The sequence below is a fragment of the Schistocerca americana genome, chromosome 2 (assembly GCF_021461395.2).
Source record: "Schistocerca americana isolate TAMUIC-IGC-003095 chromosome 2, iqSchAmer2.1, whole genome shotgun sequence".
Lineage (NCBI taxonomy): Eukaryota > Metazoa > Arthropoda > Insecta > Orthoptera > Acrididae > Schistocerca > Schistocerca americana.
Window position 1 is genome coordinate 98,440,682 of NC_060120.1, and position 24,158 is coordinate 98,464,839.

Genomic DNA, 24,158 nt, shown 5'->3' on the forward strand with positions numbered 1-24,158 from the left:
CCTCAGAGCTACCCATTCTTCTTCTACTGTATTTCTTTCCCCCATTCCTGTCAATTGTTCCCACATTCCTGTCAATTGTACTCCACAGTACATATAGACGAAACTAAAATGAGCTGTAACATGGAAATTAAGCGTTTCCGGACACATGTCCACATAACATCTTTTCTTTATTTGTGTGTGAGGAATGTTTCCTGAAGATTGGCTGTACCTTTTTGTAACACCCTGTATAGCACTCCCCGGCACGTGGGAGATGTGGTCGCAAGAAGGCGACAAGCACACGACGGACCGCGCGCAGAGGGCATCCGCAGCATCAGCCAAGAAGAACAAATTTTGGAGGACGCCGGGTCGGCGCTGTGACGTCGCGGCTGCAGCCGGGCGTTTGGTGCGGTAGTCCGGCTGGCGGGCTAATCGGTGCTTTCAGAACGTCTGCGGCGCGCCTGGAGGCAGGTCGTTAGGCCGCCCATTCACCTGCAGCGAGTCGTCACTGGAGCGAGGACAGCTCACAGGTAAGTTCCGTGTCAAAGCACCGGCCATTACGCCTCATTAGGCGGCGTACGCTACTTGCTCCGGGCCTTTGTCGCAACGAGGTTAGGCGAACACTTCGCAAACAGTATTGTCGGAACGAACTGTGCGAGTTTCACTTGAGTGAATCACGAAAATGTGTCTGATGTTGACACGGTGACTGAATTGAGAAGTTCTAGCGACTATATGGTATGACACTCGATCCTGCTGCGGTTCACATTTCGGATAATTTTCCGGTTATTTTAAACCGTCTAAGTCGGTTCTTCTTTAGAAACGATCATTTCTCCTTCGTAGTTTGTGTGGATTTTGCACGTGCGAACAGCAACTAGTGGATCAGTGTAACCTTATACAGTCTACTCGCTCTCATTCCTCGCTTCACCGTTTGACATATCGCCCACTTTCACTAACTTCGTGCGAGTTGACACGTAATATCTCTCTCGTCCTTTTTTTACTTCTAATAATTCTGGTTTTAGGAGTCAACGTGTGATGCCACACAGAAGTTCCGCGACCAGAAGCCTTTCCTGTGATCGCCTAGTCATGGTAACGAAAGATGGGTAGCGAAATGTGTAAATTTTGCTCTGTGCTTTTTAATAATCTCTTCGAAATGTGGTCCACGACCTGTACAAAATTTTCAAGTGACGCCATTTTTCTTTTATTTGGCTGTAATTATTAGACGAAATTCTGCAAGATTCCCACACTAAACTGATTTCAGCCTCTATGGTCATGTTACAGTGATCAATACACATAGAGAACTCGTTTTTCTGTCTTGATGGCCTGAAAATGGCCATAGACACCGAAATCATCTGATTGTGGGAGGCTATAAACTTTCGCTCAAAAAAAGGAAAATGAGATCACTTAATAACTTTGGTGTAAGTGTTCTCGTACTTTGCATGCCTGTGTTTGCAGTATGAGGCTGAGACTGAAGTCGGAGGAAGAAAGTCGCCGGCCGATGTGGCCAAGCGGTTCTAGGCGCTTCAGTCTGGAACCGTGCGACCTCTACTGTCGCAGGTTCGAATCCTGCCTCGGGCATGAATGTGTGTGATGTCCTTTGTTTGAAGTAGTTCTAAGTCTAGGGGACTGATGACCTCAGATGTTAAGTCCCATAGTGCTCAGAGCCATTTGAACCTTTTTTGACAGAAAGTCGATATATTTCTAGATAGATCCGAGAAACCTCATAAAAATAACTTTTCTCCGAGCCTGACCACCCTCAGTGTCTACGCGCTAAGTTATGTGAGCAAGCTGAACACGTAAGATAAAATTACTTATGTTGTGGGTTATAAGTATGGTTATCAGAGGAATTACCTTGTTGTGTCAGATGGGTTCAGTTGAATAATTTTTTAGAGGAAGAAATTAACGACTTTTCACCCCATTGACCACTTCAAAGCTGACATAGGAAGTTGAAGGAACCATCTCGGCATTGGACTGAATGATACACCGAATGCACGGAAAACCAGCGTCTACATGGCCGGACGGAGATGTGTCATCCGGTTCTACCGACAGCGAATCACTCCGCTCGGTAACTTCGGCGTTCGCCTGAAATGATTAAGGGAAAGCATGAGAAATATAAATCTGGGTAGCTGGACGGTGATCAGAATCAAGCTCTGCCCGAATACCACTCCGACCTCTTTATCACCGTGCTAATTTTTGACACGTTGAAACAGACTCTACGCACAACTGATCGTAAACGCAGCTATCCACGGCCGTATTTACAACCCGGGTGACATTGGTTTTATAGACATTAGGCCTTGGGCCAGGCGTGTTTCTGTGCCTAGCGTTTCACTCCCGCTGCGGGAGACATCTTCACAGGTAACGAAGACACACTTACAAGGGAAGGCATGACAAGGCCAACCGATTTGATGCTCATATTTGGCGGTTCGCTTGTATACAATCTAAAATGAAAGACTGAAAGATATTTTGGCTGAGCCCCCCCTCCCTCTCCCTCGTTTTTGTGGGGACTAGCCCTCAAGTTCATGATGCGCAGTTGATTCAAAATTGTCGAGCTCGATATATAATTGAGAACAGAGAATTTTTCATCATCCTATATGTGGTCCTCGAACGTTTACTTTCCTATAAATCGAGCAAAAAAACTTTTTTGACTGCTGCTTATGTACCTACCATAAGGGAAATACTGTGCAACGAAAACGTCGCTGGCTGGAGAATCTTCGATTCCCGCATGCATTTCTTTCTTCGTTCATATTTTTTCTGTTCTGAAATTGGTAGTAATAGGAATTTCAAATGGCTCTGAACACTGTGGGACGTAACAGCTGAGGTCATCAGTCGCCTAGAAGTTAGAACTAATTAAACCTAACTAACCTAAGGACATCACACACATCCACGCCTGAGGCAGGATTCGAACCTGCGATCGTAGCGGTCTCGTGGTTCCAGACTGAAGAGCCTAGAACCGCTCCGCCACACCGGCCGGCAATAGGAGGTAAGTAAATCAGTATGGAATAATAACAAGGTAGGCAGTAAAACTTGACAAACAACTTGGACTAGTGAAAAATTGGAAGTTAAATCTGGTCACTGTACAATGGCTCTTTCGCACACCCTGTTGTATGTCCTCAATTTCTATTGAACAACCAGATGGATGGTACTTGTCATATAAACATTTGAAAAAAAATGTCCACGCCGCACCAAGAACTTCTAATTAATGCTATCTTCGCGCAATTACATCGTTTCTTTCGAAGATTCGGGGGAAAACAGGCTTGGTTTGCATTTAAAAACAATTCTTTTCAGGGAATTAATTTTGATGCTTAACACGTATACGATAACATTGCTTGAAAAGTCGCTGCTGAAAATTGATCGTGGATTATGCTAGGAATAGTTATTCCACCCGCGCTGTTGGGCTATTACCGCTAGTCTTCCAGGAGCAGACTGCAATTTTGAAGCCTCAAAAGGAAGTTTTTAAATTGGCTGGCACACAGGTGAGTTGTTTTCCGGTATTATTTCTGCCGTGCAAGTCGGCTGATCCTCGACATCCGCGAACAAGCGATGATTCATGACAGTATCAGTTTGTCCAACCCAGGAGTCGAATATCAGACAAAAATTGTTATCAGCAACGTATGGTTCCAAAACGTTCTCAAGATATGTTTTGTAAATTTAATGTGTCAATTTACCGGATATGGAGCAAGTGAGGCAAACAATTTTGAACGAGTCAGTTAAACGGTTGACCCCATGTATACCACGAGGACCAAATTAATCTTTAGTTCGTTAAAAGTATAGCAGAACTTGGGCAACAATTTTCCCGACGCTACGATGGAATACTGCGCTATGTACGAATGCGTTATTTTGTGTATACTACCAACTGCGACAAGGATTGTTTATCTATCTTACGCAAAAACCTTCGAACGCTCGCCCTCGCAGCACACTTACTCGGAATTTTTTTCATACAGTGAGGCTCAAAGTTTCTAATTCTTTAGTAATCCGAGTCGTTTGAGAAGCTTATTTGTCTACCTTCTATTATTCCATGTTGAAATACTTACCTTATTAACCCTCCTATACTTACCAATTTAGGAACGGAAAAAATACAAACGAAAAAAAGAATGCATAGGGGAATCGAACAGAAGTTCTCTATTCCCCTTTGCCTTGGTCGCTACACCAGCGGCACTTTCGTTGCACGTACGTTAAGTGGCAGCCGAAAAGATTTTCTTTCCTCCATTTCTAGGAATATATACGTTTGAGGACCACATACATGATGAACAATGCTTTCTTTTCAGTTATTTATCCATCTTGTCAATTATGAGTCGATTGCACGCCATCAGCTTTAATGGTAGTTTTGTTAGAAAAGGGAGTGGGGGAAGGGGGGGAGGGGAGGGTTGAGCCAAAATATCTTAGATTCTTTCATTTTAGGTTGTATACAACTATCTGCCAAATATAAGGCGAATGGGTTGGCCGTGTCTGAGGCGTTCCCCTTGTTAGTTAATTTTCATACGAAAACTTGTTTATCTGAGTGGAATTTCCGAGCTTTTTACTGGTGACAGCGCAACGGCTCAGTTCTTACGACAGCTACAAGCTCCTTAACACGTGTCGGAGCGACTCCGCGATCTCTGGCAGCTGTCGGATGAGAACTTGGCGCTGCTAGGTGCTAACAAAGAGCAGAATATGCAAAACAGATAATGGAGAAAGTGACTGTAGTACTTACGATAAGAAGAAAAGATTAGCGCAAGATGATACAGGGTGGTGGACAGCATCAAACCAGTCGAAAGGCTGATGACCTAGAAAGAAAACTACATTACTTCCTTTGTATTCCACGCAGAAAACATGTCATCAAGTGCATGAAGACAGGCGCTTGTCTCCGCGTCCTCTAGAAATTTTGGAATTTATTTCCGCAGGATGTGAACCAGAAACTTGTGTAGTCATTCGTTCTTGCCGACTCCTACTATTGCTACGTAAATCAACACGGCGCGAATACCGAAAACTATAGACTACAGTTGTTTGTGTGCTTTACGTCTGCAACATCAACCTGTATGACAAAGTCATTGTCTCATACGCTCAGTTAGGATGGTTGTGGCCAGAATAGACACGCTTCGTCGGTTTCTCAAGGTGCGCGAGCCTCATTATCTCGCCTCAAACATCAGGTACGAATCATGTCATTATAATGGCGACAGAGATCTAACTTATCTAGTATTCTGGTTATAGTCATAGATGCCAGCGGCTGGAACGAGCTACCATACCCTCTACAAAAGCGTCAGCATCATTTTGCAGTTAAGAAAATACTGAAACATTCCTTTCATCATTTTCGTAATTTCTGTCCTAAAAATTAACGCAATGACCATTTTTCCTTGTTTAGCAGTAGAGCAGTCACCTGTTACTTTCAGTTACTCTTCCTTTTTCCCGTTTAAGTGATTTCTCTAAGCTTTCTTTTCCTACTTTGTTCTATACTTGAGTTTTGCTGTTTCTCGCCTGTTATTCGTCCTTTCCCACTTCCGTTACTGCCAGGGCCCACGGTTCAAAGCTACCCTTTAGAGTATCTCTGTTATGCAGCTCCCCCACGGAAATATAAGCTTCTGTTATTTTTGCTGTAGCTGTCACTGTTTTAACTCCTCTTGTAACTACTGTTTTTAAATTTTAGATTCCATACTAAATATAAGAGGTACTGTAATACAAGTTGTATTATGGATGTAACAATAAAATATGCAAAATTTCTGGCTACATTTAAGCGTTGATGTTATGGGTAAATAAATCCTCACACATCTAAAGTATTCCTAACACGCATGGTGCGCGGGAAGAGCGGTCGTGTAAGAGGGAACTTCTATAATTTTATCACCATGATCATTACCTGAGATGTGTGCTGGAGGAAGCAACTCGCTTGTTAACGAGTTTTGAAGTGGATGTTCTCGGAATTTTATCAGTAAGCTTTTATAAGGGCCTCGACGTGTTTCCACTGTCTCTTACTGGAGTTCGCAGAACATTTCTGTGAAGTTCTTGAACTGAATGAACGAACCCGACGTTAATTGTGCAGCTCTTCTTTGAATACTTTCTCTCTCTTACTTTAATACAACCTGACAGGTGGCGTAGACCGACGAATCATACCGAAGCGTCCGTCGGACGAATGTTTTGTAAGCCCAACTGCACTTTGGAACGATAACCATATTCCTGCTGTCTTTAGACGAAATATTTTACGTTAAAATTAAAAAAAATGCATGTCAATTTCAATAAAAAACAACTGAATTATTTAAACTGCCTGCTACCTGTCTGGCGCCGCTGAACTGGTAAGGTGGAACTTTAGCAACCAAATAAACTTGTCCAAGCAGATTTTTGGAGGCGATTCTTTACCGTAACGAAAGTTTGTGGCCACAGATGAACTACAGAGGCCCTGTTCAATCTCGAAAACGTGAGAAATGTAACGAAAGGCCATGGCTGCTTTGTCATATTGAAATACAGGAAACCACCACTTTATGTCGTTGCCTGTGACATTTGCTGTCGTTCCTCATTCGAGTTATTGGCTGAAATGTAACATACCCAGTATCTGTGGGAGGACGGGGGAGAGGGGGGGGGTGTAGGTGACGGGATATGTTAGTCTCACAGTGGGTGACGGAACAGTTTTAAGGATTTCACGACAAATGACTCTGGGTTCAATTGCTTCCCTTCCATGTCCCTCGCCTGCTACGCCCTTTAGTACTGGTAACAGATTGTGAACAATACTGAGCACTCACTACGCACTCCGTCATCAGGCCACAACTGGCCCATCGGGACCATCCGACCGCCGTGTCATCCTCAGCTAAGGATGCGGATAGGAGGGGCGTGGGGTCAGCACACCGCCCTCCCGGCCGTTATGATGGTTTTCTTTGACCGGAGCCGCTACTGTTCGGTCGAGTAGCTCCTCAGTTGGCATCACGAGGCTGAGTGCACCCCGAAAAATGGCAACAGCACATGGCGGCCCGGATGGTCACCCATCTAAGTGCCGGCCACGGCCGACAGCGCTTAACTTCGGTGATCTGACGGGAACTGGTGTATCCACTGCGGCAAGGCCGTTGCCTAACAGTACTGAGCAGTATGTGTTAAACTGTTTTAGCTGCGGTAATCACCCCCTGGGGAAAATATACATCATAAAGCAGCATTGATATCTGAACTGAAATATGTTTTCTTCTTTTCTTTGAGAGTATTAAACGCAGTGTTCAGTAATTGTAGGCAAGTTGGAACTGTAAGCAAGAGTGTCAGTCAAAGCATTTCACTGAGAAAGACATCCCTAGAAGTCTTGGGAACTGACTATAGACCTTCACTTCCCACAGTGGATTTGGGAGACAGGGAGAAACTTGTGACGAGTAAAACATTTGATTCAAACTGGTGAAAGATGGACACTTGCCCCGGCTGGAAGAGCAGTGCCAGTGAAAAGCAAGCGCCTAGTTTTCTAATCTCTGACCGGCACACAAATTTAACTTGTCGCAAATGCACTGATTTTTTAAATTAAACTTTCTGTAACACCAATATAATTAAATGAATATAACATTTTGGGAATGATGTAACTTCATGAATGTTCATGAATTTGTGAAACAAAATGGCGACCAACTGCAATTAAAGATTCATAATTAGGTGTCGCAAATAAATGAGTATTGACAGAAACTCTAATTAACGTATTACAAATTAATGTTGTTTGACCTTGGGCACCAGACCTGGCGTTAGTGAATAGATCTTGCTTGTGCACAATGTGTGCGTGGTCAATGAATGAAGTTATAATTGTCCGTCTAACACCACTCACTACTCCGGATGCGCTAAGAGTATTAATTCCGGCCCAGGTGAGATCACGCGCAATAGGGGCTTAAATTAATCCACGGTGAATGTTCAGTGGTTAATCCAAATAATGACTCTGGCTGAAATGCTCTGCATCTGACTGCGGTAAAGATAGCTCATCTTCTTCCCCGCAAGTAAAATTTAAAAGTTTCACGTCCCTTAGAAATTCTAAAAACTAAAATAAAAATAACGGATTTTCGCGTACTTCCACTTACGTAAACACTTTAAACGCTCAAAGAAAACTGTTCAGCCTACTAAACTTCAAAACCAGCAATTACCAATACACTTTCAATTCAAAACTCCCAACTGCAAATAAGAACGAAACGATATCTACTGTAACGAAGTTTCTACTACTGTTAACAAAACAGCATCACACACAATGAGCTGTATTATTCTACTTCTAGAATATATTTTCACACATTTGAATATGTGACACATGCCTATACTTATGACTTTGTCACGCCACTGGGCAATATACAAGGTGTAAAGGTACAAGTGTAGATATTTCTACTGGTGACTGCGGATGGTGTACTGAACAACGTTACATAAGTATTTATGTCATTTACAGACTAATATTATGGCTACTACAAGAAGTACATTTTTATGTTCGGTAGTACCTCAAAGTACATATGGCACGAGCAAGCCGTATGCTTATTTTCCTATGCGCAGTAGGCCAGGTGTTGTAGTGCGGATGTGTTGACGCAAAATGGTTAGTCTACACTGAAAGGCGTTGTCTACTTAGTGGTGCAGTTACGACCGTGCGGAGAACATTAGGTGCTAAAGTTTGTTGTGTGGTTGTGGGAAGACTATTCGATGCAGAGACAAACCAAACAACAGGCTGAAGCTTGTACATATTAAGGTATAACATTTAAAAATATTTGCGTCTTTAGCCGTTACACCCGTATATCCAGGTATTATACTGTTGTGACTTGGCAAGACAGCCAAGTCACAATGAGAGGAAGCCGAAAGGCACGCGTTAAGCTCACGCAGATTGGCGTGAGGTCTGGAACAGTTAAAGGAATTAATAGTAGCAAATAAAGTACGTAGTTGATGTAATACTTAGCTTTAATCCGCAATTGTAGAACATCTCTCTTGATGGTGCATGTCATAACCACAATATAAAATAATATCCAATGCTATGGCGCCTTGCTACGTCGTAGCAATTGACGTAGCTGAAGGCTATGCTAACTATCGTCTCGGCAAATGAGAGCGTAGTTGTCAGTGATCCATCTCTGGCTAAGTCGGCTGTACAACTGGGGCGAGTGCCAGGACGTCTCTCTAGACCTGCCGTGTGGTGGCGCTCGGTCTGCAATCACTGACAGTGGCGACACGCGGGTCCGACGTATACTACCGGACCGCGGCCGATTTAAAGGCTACCACCTAGCAAGTGTGGTGTCTGGCGGTGACACCATATATACATTCTCCTATCATCACTTGTTGTTGTTGTTGTTGTTGTGGTCTTCAGTCCAGAGACAGGCTTGATGCAGTCCTCCATGCTACTCAATCCCGCGCAAGCTTCTTCATCTCCTAGTAACTACCGCAACCTACATCCTTCTGAATCTGCTTAGTGTATTCATCTCTTGGTCTCCCTCTACGATTTTTACCCTCCGCGCTTCCTTCCAACACTAAACTGGTGATCCCTTGATGCTTCAGAAGGTGTCCTACCAACCTATCCCTTCTTCTAGTCAAGTTGTGCCACAAATTCCTCTGCTCCGAAATTCTATTCAGTACCTCCAAATCAGTTACGTGATCTGTCCATCTAATCTTCAGCATTCTTCTGCAGCAGCACATTTCGAAAGCTTCTATTCTCTTCTTGTCAAAACTAGTTATCATCCGTGTTTCACTTCCATACATGGCTACACTCCATACAAATAGTTTCAGAAAAGGCTTTGCGACACTTAAATCTATGCTCGATGTTAGCAATCTTCTCTTCTTCAGAAACACTTTCCTTGCCGTTGCCAGTCTACATTTTATATCTTCTCTACTTCGACCATCATCAGTTATTTTGCTCCCCAAATAGCAAAACTCCTTTACTACTTTAAGTGTCTCATTTCCTAATCTAATTCCCTCAGCATCACCCGACTTAATTCGACTACATTCCATTATCCTCGTTTTCCTTTTGTTGATGTTCATCTCATATCCTCCTTTCAAGACACTGTCCATTCCGTTCAACTGCTCTTCCAGGCCCTTTGCTGTCTCTGACAGAATTACGTCATCGGCAAACCTCAAAGGATTTTAATTCCTACTCCAAATTTTTCTTTTGTTTCCTCTACTGCTTGCTCCATATACAGATTGAATAACGTCGGTGATTGGCTACAACCCCGTCTCACTCCCTTCCCAACCACTGCTTCCCTTTCGTGCCCCTCGACTCTTATAACTGCCATCTGGTTTCTGTAAAAATTGTAAATAGCCTTTCGCTCCCTGTTTTTGACCCCTGCAACCTTCAGAATTTGAAAGAAAGTATTCCAGTCAACATTGTCAAAAGCCTTCTCTAAGTCTACAAATGCTAGAAACGTAGGTTTGCCTTTTCTTAATCTATCTTCTAAGGTAAGTCGTAGGGTCAGTATTGCCTCACGCGTTCCAACATTTCTACGGAATCCAAACCGATCCTCCTCCTCGGTGAACTGTCCCGAGAGTGAGACTGGTAAGGTAGACGACCCAAAATATGTCCAGAACGAGCAAATATATTGCCCTGTTGCTTTCCCCAGCACATGGATCGATTGTTTATTTTGATGAGTGTTGCATCAAGTATTCAGGAATCTGATTTGGAGCACTGATACGTCCCGGCCAGACAATACTGTACTTTGCCCTTCATCTGAACACATAGCAGTACAGGCGTGCGTTATAGGGCAATTCGAAAAGCTACTTGCCGAGCTTTTGTTTTAATTTTACCCAGAGATAAAAGTCCCGAGGTCTCTGGTTTGAGGATCGCGCAGGCGGTTTTGTGTTCCCAAACGATCGATCTTAGTATCTCCTAATGTTCTGCTAGGAATGTCTATAATGTCTGCGGGAAATGGGCGAGACATCCATTATGTTGTTACCACATGGACTGCCTTATCTCCAGAGGGATATCTTCCAACATCTGCCGCATCATATCTGTTAGAAGCTGTAGATACTTGTGACTATTTAGACGCTCACTAATAAAACAGAGACTGGTCACGCGATTTCCAAAAAGCCCGCACTACAGGTTGACAGAAAAAGGTGTTGATTCATCGCCTTCTGTCGGCCAGCGTTCTTTTTCAACTGACGAGAAATGCATATTGCCACGGTTTGTAAGCGATACTTCTCCACTAAACAAAATATTGCATAGAAACGCCGCATCAATTTGCAGTTTTCACACCATTCGTAGAACTGCAACCACTTTTGATACTTTCTGCTACGAAGCTGTTGATGGAGCGAAATTTGGAAAGGATTAAATGTGTTGGAATGTAGTACTGGGTGACGACGCTCCATTGTCTGATTCCACTCGCACATTCAGCATACTATGTAATGACGTCTGGTTTGTGTGCTACCTCTCCTAAAATGTTGTCGCATTCTCTCACAGTTGTCCTTTTTCGTTGGCGTGTTTTATTCTCCACACTTCCAATTTCTTCAATTTGTTTCATAATGTTTGACGCATCGATTTCGTTTGGATACGTTTCAGCGCACCATCGTACCGTTGATCTAGCGGCTTAGCGACACTCAACCTAAACGGAAGCCGTATTCACTTTTTTCAGAAGTGGTACACTCTAAGAAAGGCTGAATAGCTTCAAGGGCAAGATATCTGACCACCACAACTTCAGAGCACAGACTGATGGGCTTCAAACGTAGAGGTAGACCACACGAACCAGTTAATACCAGAGCTACGTTTGCTCACATTTCGGACAGTAAGACAGAAATTTGTGGAACCTGTTCTTCTGACAGCGAGGCAGTGGTTTATAGCGTTGTTATCTTTTTACTATTGGACAAGTTCCGCAAGTGTTATGTCGTCGAAGTCCTCTCTGAAGGCTGTTTCCAGTGCCACAGATAAAGCGCATAGCTCCATAAAAAAATACCAGTGCCATAATTTTGCAGCTACAAACGTTAAAAATTACTCACATACGTCAGAAAATATGCGACGTCGTCCGCTGTATATTAGCGAAAACTACAGCACCTTACATGTCTTCATTCTGGATACATTTTGATTGCCCTGTCTCAATTTCCTCACCCTGTATAACAGAACACATAACGAAGCCTAGCGAAATTCTTGAGTTTAAGTGTAAAATTCAAATTTCGCAATTTGTTGTTCTGTTTTCTTAAAGTAAGTGAACAGACAGCGGTTGAGAGGAATGTAAGTTGCCCAGTTCATAGAAATATCTGTAACGTACTCCCTTGGTTGAAGAGCTGCTTGTCGGTGACCTCCAATGTAGGGTGTTGAACACTTTAAAATGTGTCACCAAGATGGAAAAGGGCTAGCAGCATTAATAACATAATATGTATTTTCTATAGAACCATCAAAGGTTGCCTCGTTAACAATTTTAACAATGTTAACGGCAGCTGGTCTCTCACGCTGTGATTCATATAAATATAAACCGCATAAAACATGAAATGGAATGTGAGCATAAAAGGCACCCACTGACAGTGTCACTGTAGTATAAAAATACAAGGCATATCCGGAAAGTAAGTATCGTTTTGAAAAAAGAAACCCTCATAAAACATTTTTTTCAAACCAACATTTATTTTTACGAGAAAGAGAGGATCGCAAACTATTTTTCCACACAGTTGACAATATTGTTCAGACATCTGTCATGGCGGGAAAACAACTTTTCTGTGCCCTCTTCATAGAAAGTCGCAGCCATTGAAGGCAGCCACTGTTGAACGACGTTTTTAGCGTCGTTATCGCTGTTAAAACGTCTTAACGTCTTCCTTCAAAATGACGATAACGCTTCAAGTTCAAGAACCAAGTGGTAGTAGATGCGAGATCGGGACTGTACGGAGGGTGATCGAACTGCTCCCTTTCGAAATGCTGTGAGTGACACCAGCTGAATGGGGCCATGGGTTTTGTCATAAAGCAGCAAAAGCCCTGACTGAGCATTCCACGCCGTACAGCCCCCTTCTCGCTTCTTCTTTCTGAACTTTAAGCGTGATGCTGAAGGAAGGCGCTTTGACAACAATGGCGACGCAAGAAACGATATTCAGCAATAGCTGTCCTTATCGGCGGCATATTTCAGTGAAGAGGGCATAGAAAAGTTGTTTTTATGACAAATGTCTGAACAATGGTGGACACTACGTAGAGAAGTAGTTTCATAGATGCTCTTTCTTGCCGGCCGAAGTGGCCGTGCGGTTAAAGGCGCTGCAGTTTGGAACCGCAAGACCGCTACGGTCGCAGGTTCGAATCCTACCTCGGGCATGGATGTTTGTGATGTCCTTAGGTTAGTTAGGTTTAACTAGTTCTAAGTTCTAGGGGGCTAATGACCTCAGCAGTTGAGTCCCATAGTGCTCAGAGCCATTTGAACCATTTTTTTTTGCTCTTTCTTGTAAAAATAAATTTTGATTTGAAAATATGTTTTTAAAAGTTTTTCTCCAAAACAATACTTACCTTCCGGACTTGCCTCGTATAATGGATTGCGAAAATTTCTTCCGGCAAATTAATGCAGCAGTTACTAATTCTGTAATCGCGACCTTTAATTTTCAAATTATTTACTAAAGTCATAATCTGTTGAGACGTTGTGCAAAGGCCAGAAATCTGCACACCAGGAGAAATCTAGGACTGTTGACATGTTATTTCAAGTCGCAGAATATATCTTCACAACCATCATTGATAGGTAGTAACTAAGAATCAAAATTTCTTTGCGATTTTACAAGCAACCTGCTTGATACACAAGCGCAGTACTAGATTGGATCCGCGAGCCTGATGAACGACTTCTATCTCATACTTCGGCCAGGTTGAGTTAGATTTTAGGTGGTTTTAGACGTTCGTGTAGCCAAATCCAGCCTGGTTTCCCGTATCCGCCTCGCAAGCTGTTGAAACGCACATAGAACAAAATTTACTCAGGTAACAGAAAGACGATGCAAACGAATTTGTCTTTCATCTTAGACTAAGTGACCATTTAGTGATATGAATAGCAGAAGGCAACAGGAATGTGATAACTGACAAATTCTTGACTGGCAGTTACATATCATCCGCGAAGCCTGGAAACGTCATCAGCAACAGGAAAACTAGAGTGCGTACTTATCACTTACTTATCAGAGAAATACGATTATTTATGACTGCAAATACGTTGTCCTTATATATAATATGTTATATAAAGGGTGTCTCGTAATTAATATTATAACTGACACGGACAAAAGTACAGTGGAATAAAAGCAAAAACGTTCGAATAAAGATGGACTCATCGTTTGCGAGATGACTGCGAATGTGTGATCACTAGGTGTCGCTGACTGTAGTACGAAATATTGTCCTAGTCAGTACAAATATATTTGAAACGTAAACTTTGCAAGTAAGTTCTCTTTTAATTTGGGCCAAATTTCAACAATGAACTGCTTTAACTACAACTATTTCAGCACGTTACTTGTCAAAATTCACTGTATCGTGCTTTCACTCCTGCTGTCCCCGCATTTGCGTGCAATACTTAACTCGTCTCTGAAATGAGTGACGAAATTTTTCGAACACCCCGAATTCCCTCATAATTCTTGACAAGACTGTGCAATTCCTGCTCTAGTTCTACAATCTTACCAACGGGTACGTTGTGCACTTCACTTTGGTGTCTCCAAACCAACATTCAAGTTGACGAAAACTTTATTTTACGTACGATCTAGTTCTACTTATTTAATCTTCGCATTAATAAATTAACAAAGCAGATTCTACAATTGTCAAATATCTCGACATTCGTTTTCAGAGTAATTATATGTCCACCACCGTCTACACAGCCACTAAGTCGTTGTAAGTGTGCGAAAAAATGTCGTTCGCGTTAGAGCGTCGTACGGGACGCAATTTTGCTTCAGTTCTCCGTCTGTAAGTTTGTCAACGCAGCAAAGCGTATGGAGTTAAACATCAAACACTCCACTTTCGCTTCACCGAATCACGAGTTTTCTGGGCCACCATCACGTTCGCATCTCACACGCCGTGCTAACATTTGAGTAACAGCAACAGATGCTGGGGGATAAACTGGCGGAATGTCCCGTCACAGTGCCAACACTGCGCGACGGTGGGATCAACTAGTCTGCGACCCAGACTGATGCCGGGTCAATGACGCATGTCTGCGTCCTCACTTCCATAGTGTGGCTCCCTTTGTGCTACGCCCGACAGAAAGCTACGGAGAAAATGACTGCAGTGCATCAGATAACGTAGCGAGCCGACAGCCTACATACTGGATGTTGTCATCGTTACCATTTCCAAAACAGTGGAAATTAACTGGCTCGGCAACTGTACTTCTTTCGCAAGAAGGCAAGTGTTTTGCGCCAGTTACGTTACCATTGCTGAGAACGGACCGTAACAAATTTCAGTCTGGCGTGAAGTGTGCTACATGGTAAGGTGCGCAAATCGTTAGTATTTCAGTGGAAACGCAAAGTGTGCAGGAAGTGGAGAAAAAATATGCAAACACCAAAAACACAATGCATTACCATTGGCATTTAAAACAAATGTCATACTGCCTTTTCTACAAATAACAACTTGAGAAAAAATGTCATCCATAATTTAAAGTCAACTACTAGCCCTCTGGTGTCTACAAGATTTCATGACACTTGCAGTGCCTATTATATTGGTCAAACAGGACGTGCCTTTTCAATTCGCTGTAAAGAACATTTTCTGAGGAAAAACGGTTCGTGTGCCCCTAATTCTTGTTTTGCATATCACCTGTTAACCACAGGGCACTCCCCTAAAGGGGTTGAGAAGTTGGAAATTTTGCATGTTGAAAAAAAAGGGCGTAAACTTGATATTTTGGAGGAGCTGGAAATTTTCAAGCATTTACTTTCGAATGACGGACTTTTTCTCAACGAGCAGGTGCAGATGCGCGGAAGAAGTTATTTCAATGGCATAAAGCCGCTGCTTGACGAGATCTAACACATTGATGCACCAACTTATTATTGCAGTTTCAGAGATACCTTTTCTTTCTACTTTTTACGGCTCATATACGTAAATTAAAAAGACCTTTTTGGTTTTGATAACGTATCTATTATAGTAAGCAGTAATGTCATTTAATGGATTATTTCGTATATGTCTTCTTTATGCATTTATTCTGAGATTTTTGTACTACAGCCATTCATTCATTAGTTGTATTTTATATCATGCAGTACCCCGCTATTGTAATTGTGGTGTCACCGTCAGACACCACACTTGCTAGGTGGTAGCCTTTAAATCGGCCGCGGTCCGTTAGTATACGTCGGACCCGCGTGTCGCCACTGTCAGTGATTGCAGACCGACCGCAGCCACACGGCAGGTCTAGTCTAGAGAGACTCCCTAGCACTCGCCCCAGTTGTACAGCCGACTATGCTAGCGATGGTTCACTGTCTACTTACACTCTCATTTGCCGAGACGATAGTTTAGCATAGCCTTCAGCTACGTCATTTGCTACGACCTAGCAAGGCGCCATATCTTCAAGAATGTATTATGAACAGATAATATTGTGACTCATGTACCGTCAAGAGCGACATTCATCATTAATGGATCAAAGTTAAATATGAAACTAATTACGTCCGCTTTCTGAATTCTCAATTCCTGTCATGTTCCAGACCTCACGTCAGTATAGTTCTTCCCTCTTCAAGCCAGCCTGCGTGAGGAATAACAGGTGCATTTCGGCCTCCTCTAGTAACACGGTGTTGGCTCTTCTGCCAACACAACAGTAATTACTTCATGTACACCGTTCAGGTGTTTGTTTATTTCCCTCTCTGCAGTTGCGAGAGATGTTTACAAAATAGCTTGTTTTACCAATTAACCACCAGATGGCGGTATTGTCACGAAGTTGCCGTGGCGTACAAGTCACATGATGTTTCAGTTTTGTGTTGACTGTAGCAGAGGACACATGATAGCCCCTAGTGGCTTGCACCTCCGTTGCATTTTATTTTAATTCTGACTATCTGACGCTGTCAGGTATGACCGCAGCTTTCGTATTTTTTGGTACGTTATGCTGTAACATTTAGTTTTAATTTTGTCCGAAGAAGGTGTGCCTTGTGACACCGAAACCTAGGTCACAAATTAATTGTGTTCGTGACTGAGGGCTGTGTTTTCCAAAATTTTGTATAATACAACAGTCGCTGATTGACAGCCATGTCAAAAGCCTTATTATTTAAAACAGCTTCCAGTCGTCTCGGTATCTCTGAATTGGTAAATGCAGGTGCTGTAAGGTTTTCAAGGGAATTTTCCACCAAATGGTTCAAATGGCTCTGAGCACTATGGGACTCAACTGCTGGGGTCATTAGTCCCCTAGAACTTAGAACTAGTTAAACCTAACTAACCTAAGGACATTACAAACATCCATGCCCGAGGCAGGATTCGAACCTGCGACCGTAGCGGTCTTGCGGTTCCAGACTGCAGCGCCTTTAACCGCACGGCCACTTCGGCCGGCAATTTTCCACCACTCTTCCTGAAAAATAGTGGCAGGATCAGGTGAAAATGATGGAGATGGAAAGCGGTGACGCATACTTCTCTCCAAAGTAGACCACAAACGCTCAATAATATCCAGATCCGGTGACTGTGGGGGTCAGGGTAGATGCGGCAATTCATCCTCGAGCTCACATAACCACAGCAACACCACTGGGGAACAGACATTGCAACACGGGATGGACCTGATCAGCCAAAATGGTCGCCCAATCCTTGTCAGTAATGCTACTTTCCAGAATAATCGTAGGACCCGTGCAATACCACTATGCGGCTGCCCACATCGTCACCAAACCCCCGCCATGTGCCACTTTTGCGACGAAAACTCTATCAGTGGTTGTAAACAGAGTGAAACAAGACTCATCCGACCAAATGACTTCCTTCCACCGCGTCACTGTCCAGGTTTTATGACTTCTGCAACATGTCACTGATGAGTGGGTTTGCAATTTCAGCCCGCCATGAAATTCCCTCTTTATGGAGCCCAGTTCGTGTTGTTTTTGTGCTGCGTTGATTTGAAAAACGCCGAGCTCCATTAGATTAGATTAGATTTACTTTAATTCCAATTGATCCGTAGTGATGAGGTCCTCCAGGTTGTACAACATGTCAGAAAGACAATGATACATGACGCATATTTACAACTGAAACAAATAAGCTAATGTACCTTCCACAGGTCCCAAGTGGAATGATCGTCAAATTTTTTTAATGAACACTATAGGAAAGAATCATTTTACAAACACTAATGCATTGAATTTAAAATATAGTTTTTTATTTATAAGGTAATAAACATGTAATAGAACTACTATAAAACTTATTTACAATGGACACATTACTGCACTGAAATTGTGCAGAAGTTATGTTGTACTTATATATACATACACACACAAATCAGTTGGTTCTACTGAGAAATTCATCAATGGATTAGAAGGAGTTCGCCACCAATAAATCCTCTAGACTTCTCTTCAACTGAATTTCATTGGTTGTTAAGCTTTTTATGGCTGCTGGAAAGTTATTGAAAATGTTTGTTCCTGAATAATGCACACCTTTTTGTACAAGGGTAAGTGACTTTAAATCCTTGTGAAGATTATTCTTATTTCTAGTGTTAATTCGATGAATTGACCTGTTGGTTTGAAAAAGTGATATATTTTTAATGACATATTTAATTAAGGAATAAATATATTGGGACTCAGTAATTACCGGTAGTATCCCTAGTTCCCTAAACAGGCTTCTGCAGGATGTTCTTGAGTTCACACCACATATAACTCTTACTGCACGTTTTCGTGCCCGGAAAACTTTAGCTTGGCTTGATGAATTACCCCAAAAAATAATCCCATATGACATTATGGAATGAAAGTAAGCATAGTATGCCAGTTTTTTCATTTTTATATCCCCTATGTCTGACACAATTCGCATTGCAAATAGAGATTTGTTAAAATGCTTCAGAAGTTCTGTGGTGTGCTCCTCCCAGTTGACTTTATTATCAAGCTGTAATCCCAAGAATTTAACACATTCCACTTCTTCTATCTGCTTGTCATCGTATGTTAGGCATATTCTCGTGGAACACCCTTACAAGTTCTGAACTGCATGTAGTGTGTTTTTTCAAAGTTTAGTGACAAAGAATTGGCTAAGAACCAGTGATTAATGTCCACAAATATTTTTTTAGCCGATCTTTCTAAGACTGCACTTGATTTGCTATTTATTGCAATGTTTGTAACATCGGCAAACAAAACGAACTTGGCATCTAGTAATGTTACTGATAAAAGGTCATTGACGTACACAAGAAAAAGTAAGGGCCCTAAAATGGAACCTTGTGGGACCCCACATGTGATAAGTTCCCAGTTGGATGATGCCTGATAGCTTAATACATGTCTCTTTCCTAATAACACCCTTTGTTTCCTGCCAGAGATATAAGGTTTGAAGCATTTTGCAGCATTTCCTGTTACACCATAATATTCTAATTTACCTACAAGGATATTGTGATTTACACAGTCAAATGCATTTGACAGATCAAAAAATATACCAGTTGCCTGCAATTTTTTGTCTAATGAATTAAGCACATTTTCACTGTAAGTGTAGATAGCCTTCTCAATATCAGAACCCTTTAGAAATCCGAACTGCGACTATGACAGTATATTATTTGAGATACGATGATTATAAAGCCGATTGTACATTACTTTTTCTAAAAATTTTTAGAATGCTGGCAAAAGTGAAATTGGACGGAAATTTGATGCTATTTCTTTATCTCTCTTCTTAAACAGTACTTTGGTGTCCACATTAAGATGTAGCTCCTTCTTTAGCTGGCTGGGGATACCAATTCAAAGGTCAGAGGAAGGCAAGGATGCACAACCTCTAATAGGAATCCCAAACGTGCAGGGTTACCTTTGTAAACTCTCTGGCCTTTTCCCAAAATCCCATCGAGTTGATAATAGGACAAAGGGGTTTACAGGCATATTTAGGAGAGGATTATTAATTCCAGTATTCACCCGACAGCCAAGGAATCCATCCAGAAAATCTGGTGCAGAAGTAGTGGATTACAAATTTTTTTCATTTGTTTCTGAGACAATGTTGTTCGTTGTGGAGAGAGAGAGAGAGAGAGAGAGAGAGAGAGAGAGAGAGAGAGAGAGACTGGGGAAGGGAGAGATTGGAGGTGGTGGACGGGAGTGGGGGCGGGGGATGTTTCTGTTTCAGTTAGTGATGATTTACATTTCATACATGTTGTACGTTCGTGCAGCTACATAATAAAAATAAAATGGAATGTGAGTAGAGAGGAACACTGACGACTAGAGACGGCAGTGACATCACTGATCACAGTTTGAAAACTAATGGTATTACCAAAATGATCTAACAATAGGAAATGGCGACACAACACTTAGGAAAACGGCGGGCATTAGGTGTCCGCTCGCTGTTTCACTTTGTAATAAATATATCACATTGAAAAAAAAAGTAAGACAGCTGCCCAAAGTCGCTCTGTACAGCTGTTTGTCAACAACGGAGTACGTGATGGTTAAACGAACTTTATGCAGTCACGAGGCTCGTCCAGTAAATAATGGCCCACTTTTTACAGCCATTAATGTATATACGAAATTGTCCTTTTGAAACATCCCCTTAGAAATTTTTTTTAAATGACAGTGCTGGAAAACCTCTACGTTATTTGATTTTCAACAGCAAAAGTGAACGTACTCAGACATTTCTCTCTTTACTTATTTCGATCATCACTAAACTAACACACAATATTTTTCCAGCGCAACGCAGTCTGACTTCCAATAATCCCTACAAAAGAATGGCCCTGACTAACAATAACCTAAAACTTTCATGAATCACTTACCTCACAGAAATCTTCGTTACTCAAACTACTGCAATACAGCGTGCGTCAATACTGCCAGCTGAATAAAAGATTCTAACTACTGAAGGCACTAACTACTTATAGGCATAGTTAGCAAATGAAAGATTTTGATAGAGAACAAACAATGTATTTACCTTAATAATGTTCAAAAGTCATCATATATATATCAGCCCATGATATCCAATATTACAAATTTACTCTTTCTGATGGACATACGTCCAGGTCGTCCGCTCAAAACTCTGGCACCTCTCTCCCCACATCCACCACTGCTGGCGGCTCACCTCCAACTGTCCAACGCTATGCACTGTTCACATCCAACTGCCCAACATACAATAGCAAATGTTCCAACAATGCAAATCAACCACAGACTGCACACAGCACAACCAGTGATTTTCATACAGAGCGCTACGTGACGTTACCAACATAAAAACTTAAACAACCTACTTACACTTTCAGATATAAACAATCGTCTGCAAAGGTTTAAACGATTCCGACAGAAAGCAGAGCACCACTAAAATGGTGTCTGAGCAAGGGACTCGTTACAAGCAACTTACTATAATTGAATTCTCTGTTGCGGAAAAAGTAACCTTGATGAAATCCATAATTAAATGTGCAGTGTGTGGTAATAATGCAGTTGATAGGATTACTGCTGGGCAATGGGTGAAGAGGGTTAAAGCGTCAGGAAGTGCAAACAATGAGTTCAGGGATCGCCACGTTCGGGACGACCTCTCACGGCCACTACTACCGACATGGTGAATGAGGCGGATGCCATCATATTTGCAGACAGGTGCATCACAACTCGACAGTAGGGTACACATCTACTCGTGACCGCTAGAAGTGCGTGTGCAATGACTGAGACTCAAAGGTATTCTCAATGCCCGCCCACACTAGACCACACGATTCATATTCGAAGGTGTACTCAAAATGTGTTCCATTAATGTTCACAACAGACCACAAGATTTAAAGAAAGCTACTTGATATAAAGTGATGGTGCAGGCTGAGGTCAATGGAGAGACCTCTCTGACACAGATCGTTACAGGTGACGAAAGGAGGACAGGACAAGAGCTTTTACCAAGAGGGTATACATCCTCTTACATCACGCTGGCATAAGGCCATAGAACGTGCTAGAGACTATGCAGTACATATGAAATAAATGCTGTTTGATGGGGTTAGCAAATTCTCTTAATATATTCTGAGAAAAGACTAAACGACCTTACTAGATTTCCAACCTTACTTGTACCTTTATGTCGGAACAATAACTTGTGTCCTCACAATCTAGAAAGTCAAATTAATGTGGTGTCAAAAAACTGTAATAAATCTACTCTTCTGCTTGCTCTCATTAAGGCTCTGTCACTTACCATTATTTAAAAAAGTGTCCCAATGATTTATGTAAACTTCCGAGCTTTTTTGTCTTCGACATATGGTTATCTATAATTGTGTTTCTTCTTTTTTTTATTTTTTATTCTATGCGTTTTATTTTTTGCAGTTGCTATAACAAAAATACGTCACAATGTGTGAAAATTAGTTACAGTATTTCTGTGCGTTAGACGCCAGTGAGATAAATTTACAAACTGGGTTCATAGCTAAGACGACTAAGTCCGAACATTTCTACACTCTAGGTTCAGCAGAATTCTGCTAACACTGACATCTTTTGCAAATAACCGAAGGCGGAAGTTTTCTGACTAAATTTAGAAAATAGGAAAATGAACAAATTATTAAATGAAATATATGCTTGAAGTGTTAATTCTATCTCTTATATTATTAAGATTTGACGAGTCAAATGACACTTATATTTACTATCTACGCTATATTTACTAGACAGTCATCATTTAATTCTGTTATTAAATGAATGCCTCTGCTGAAGCTTACTGGGATATTATTTCGATCAAGATATCACAACTTGGCCTCTTTTCCTGCTACGAATTTCTTGGCCTCTTTTCCTGCTACGAATTTCTGAGTTTTGTTTTTCAGTAAATTAGTAATCTTGACAAGGTGAGGCAGTTCCACGTGTAGGATTGTGTAAGGGATCTTTGAATGAGAACTCTCTTGATTGATTTGATCAACCTGAATAGTCAAAAGGAATTACATACATGTTTACTGAATTCATTTCAAGAAATAGGCCACCCCAAATTCATTGTCGTGTACAATACGTCAGGTCCATGTCCAGGATTGGGTATGTATTGTAGGTACTGAGGTTAGATTCTTTGTGCAACTTGTCCCTCCGCATGCGGTACCTATACATGCAGATTTATACCGCATTTCCGTCGTCTCGGCGAAGTTTGCGGAGTACTCTTAATCCTTTAGGTAAGATAGTCTGCAAGGAGAGATCATTTCGCTGCCAGACTCTTACGTCACGATTTTTTGCTGTGCGCCATTATTTGCTACCTGCCTGTGTCTTATCTGACCGTGAATATCTGACAGCTCGGAAAAGCTTTTTCGGACTTAGGCCATGACCTTGGAGGCTACATCCTAAGGAGCGATGAGCTAGGTCATTAGCTGCCAGCACTTTCTACTCGTCCTGCAATTCCACACCACTTAACAGACCTTACTGATCAAGCAAGTTAGTAGCTTATACGAGTACATAATACTTGCCCCACAGCAGTCGTAATGTAACCTTGGAGAACTCACTTTATAGCATACTTATGTCGTAATTCAGGTGAGTGATGCTCAATGCAGCTAACACATCCTACATCAGTTGAGGAGACAGCTACTGGGTGTCACATTCCGTGTAGGATTAAATGAACAGAGAAACCAATGTATAAATGGAGAAATTTGAACAGAAATGTAAAGAAAGATCAATGAATGAGAGAAAAGAGGATTTTGCTATTTGTTTCTTCCGACACACAATTAATGGATGTGAGATACGATAGACAAACTTAAACAAAAAATTAATTAAGTAAGAAAGTAACCTTGTTCTTGCTCACTTTACGGATCAAGATTCACGCCTGTTCTGTCTACAGGAATCATATATCTTTCTTTTTAGCTCCTTCCATGTTTCTTCTTCCACCTAGTGTGTGCTGTAAAACTAAAACTCATTATTTTGTCTTTTTGCTGTAAATTGAACCAACTTTCAATTTTTTTTTGTATTGCACCGCGTCTTAGAATAGTCAGTCGCTTAAGCACAAAGTTTTTGTTCTTCTTAGAATTTTAATTTCTACATTTTGCATTCAGCTGAACTCCTCTGATTAGAATCTAAATTAAACTACTATAATGTAGTGTTGATGGAATCATATTTTTTGTAGAACTGTATTTTTTTATCGCGTCTGATCTCATTCTTCATCGTTACCTGTATTACATGTACACTATGTGATCAAAAGTATCCAGACACCCGCAAAACATGCGTTTTCCATATTAGGTTCACCGTGCTGCCACCTACTGCCAGGTACTCCATACCAGCGACTTCAGTAGTCATTGGACATCGTGAAAGAGAAGAATGGGGCGCTCCATGGAACTCACGGATTTCGAACGTGGTCAGGTGATTTGGCGTCACTTGTATCACACGTCTGTACGCGA

The 24,158-nt window shown here is 41.7% G+C and overlaps 1 protein-coding gene and 1 pseudogene across 1 annotated transcript in view; one reads left to right on the forward strand and one right to left on the reverse strand.

The window, feature by feature from the left end:
- The first annotated feature begins 437 nt into the window (after positions 1-437).
- Positions 438-24,158, forward strand: part of LOC124595765 (organic cation transporter protein-like) — a 151,432-nt gene continuing 127,711 nt past the window's right edge. Inside the window, exon 1 of the mRNA XM_047134646.1 lies at positions 438-506. The gene's annotated coding sequence lies outside the window, so the exon portion shown is untranslated. The remainder of the gene's footprint in view (positions 507-24,158) is intronic.
- On the reverse strand, positions 6,883-7,000 carry LOC124597661 (annotated as a pseudogene).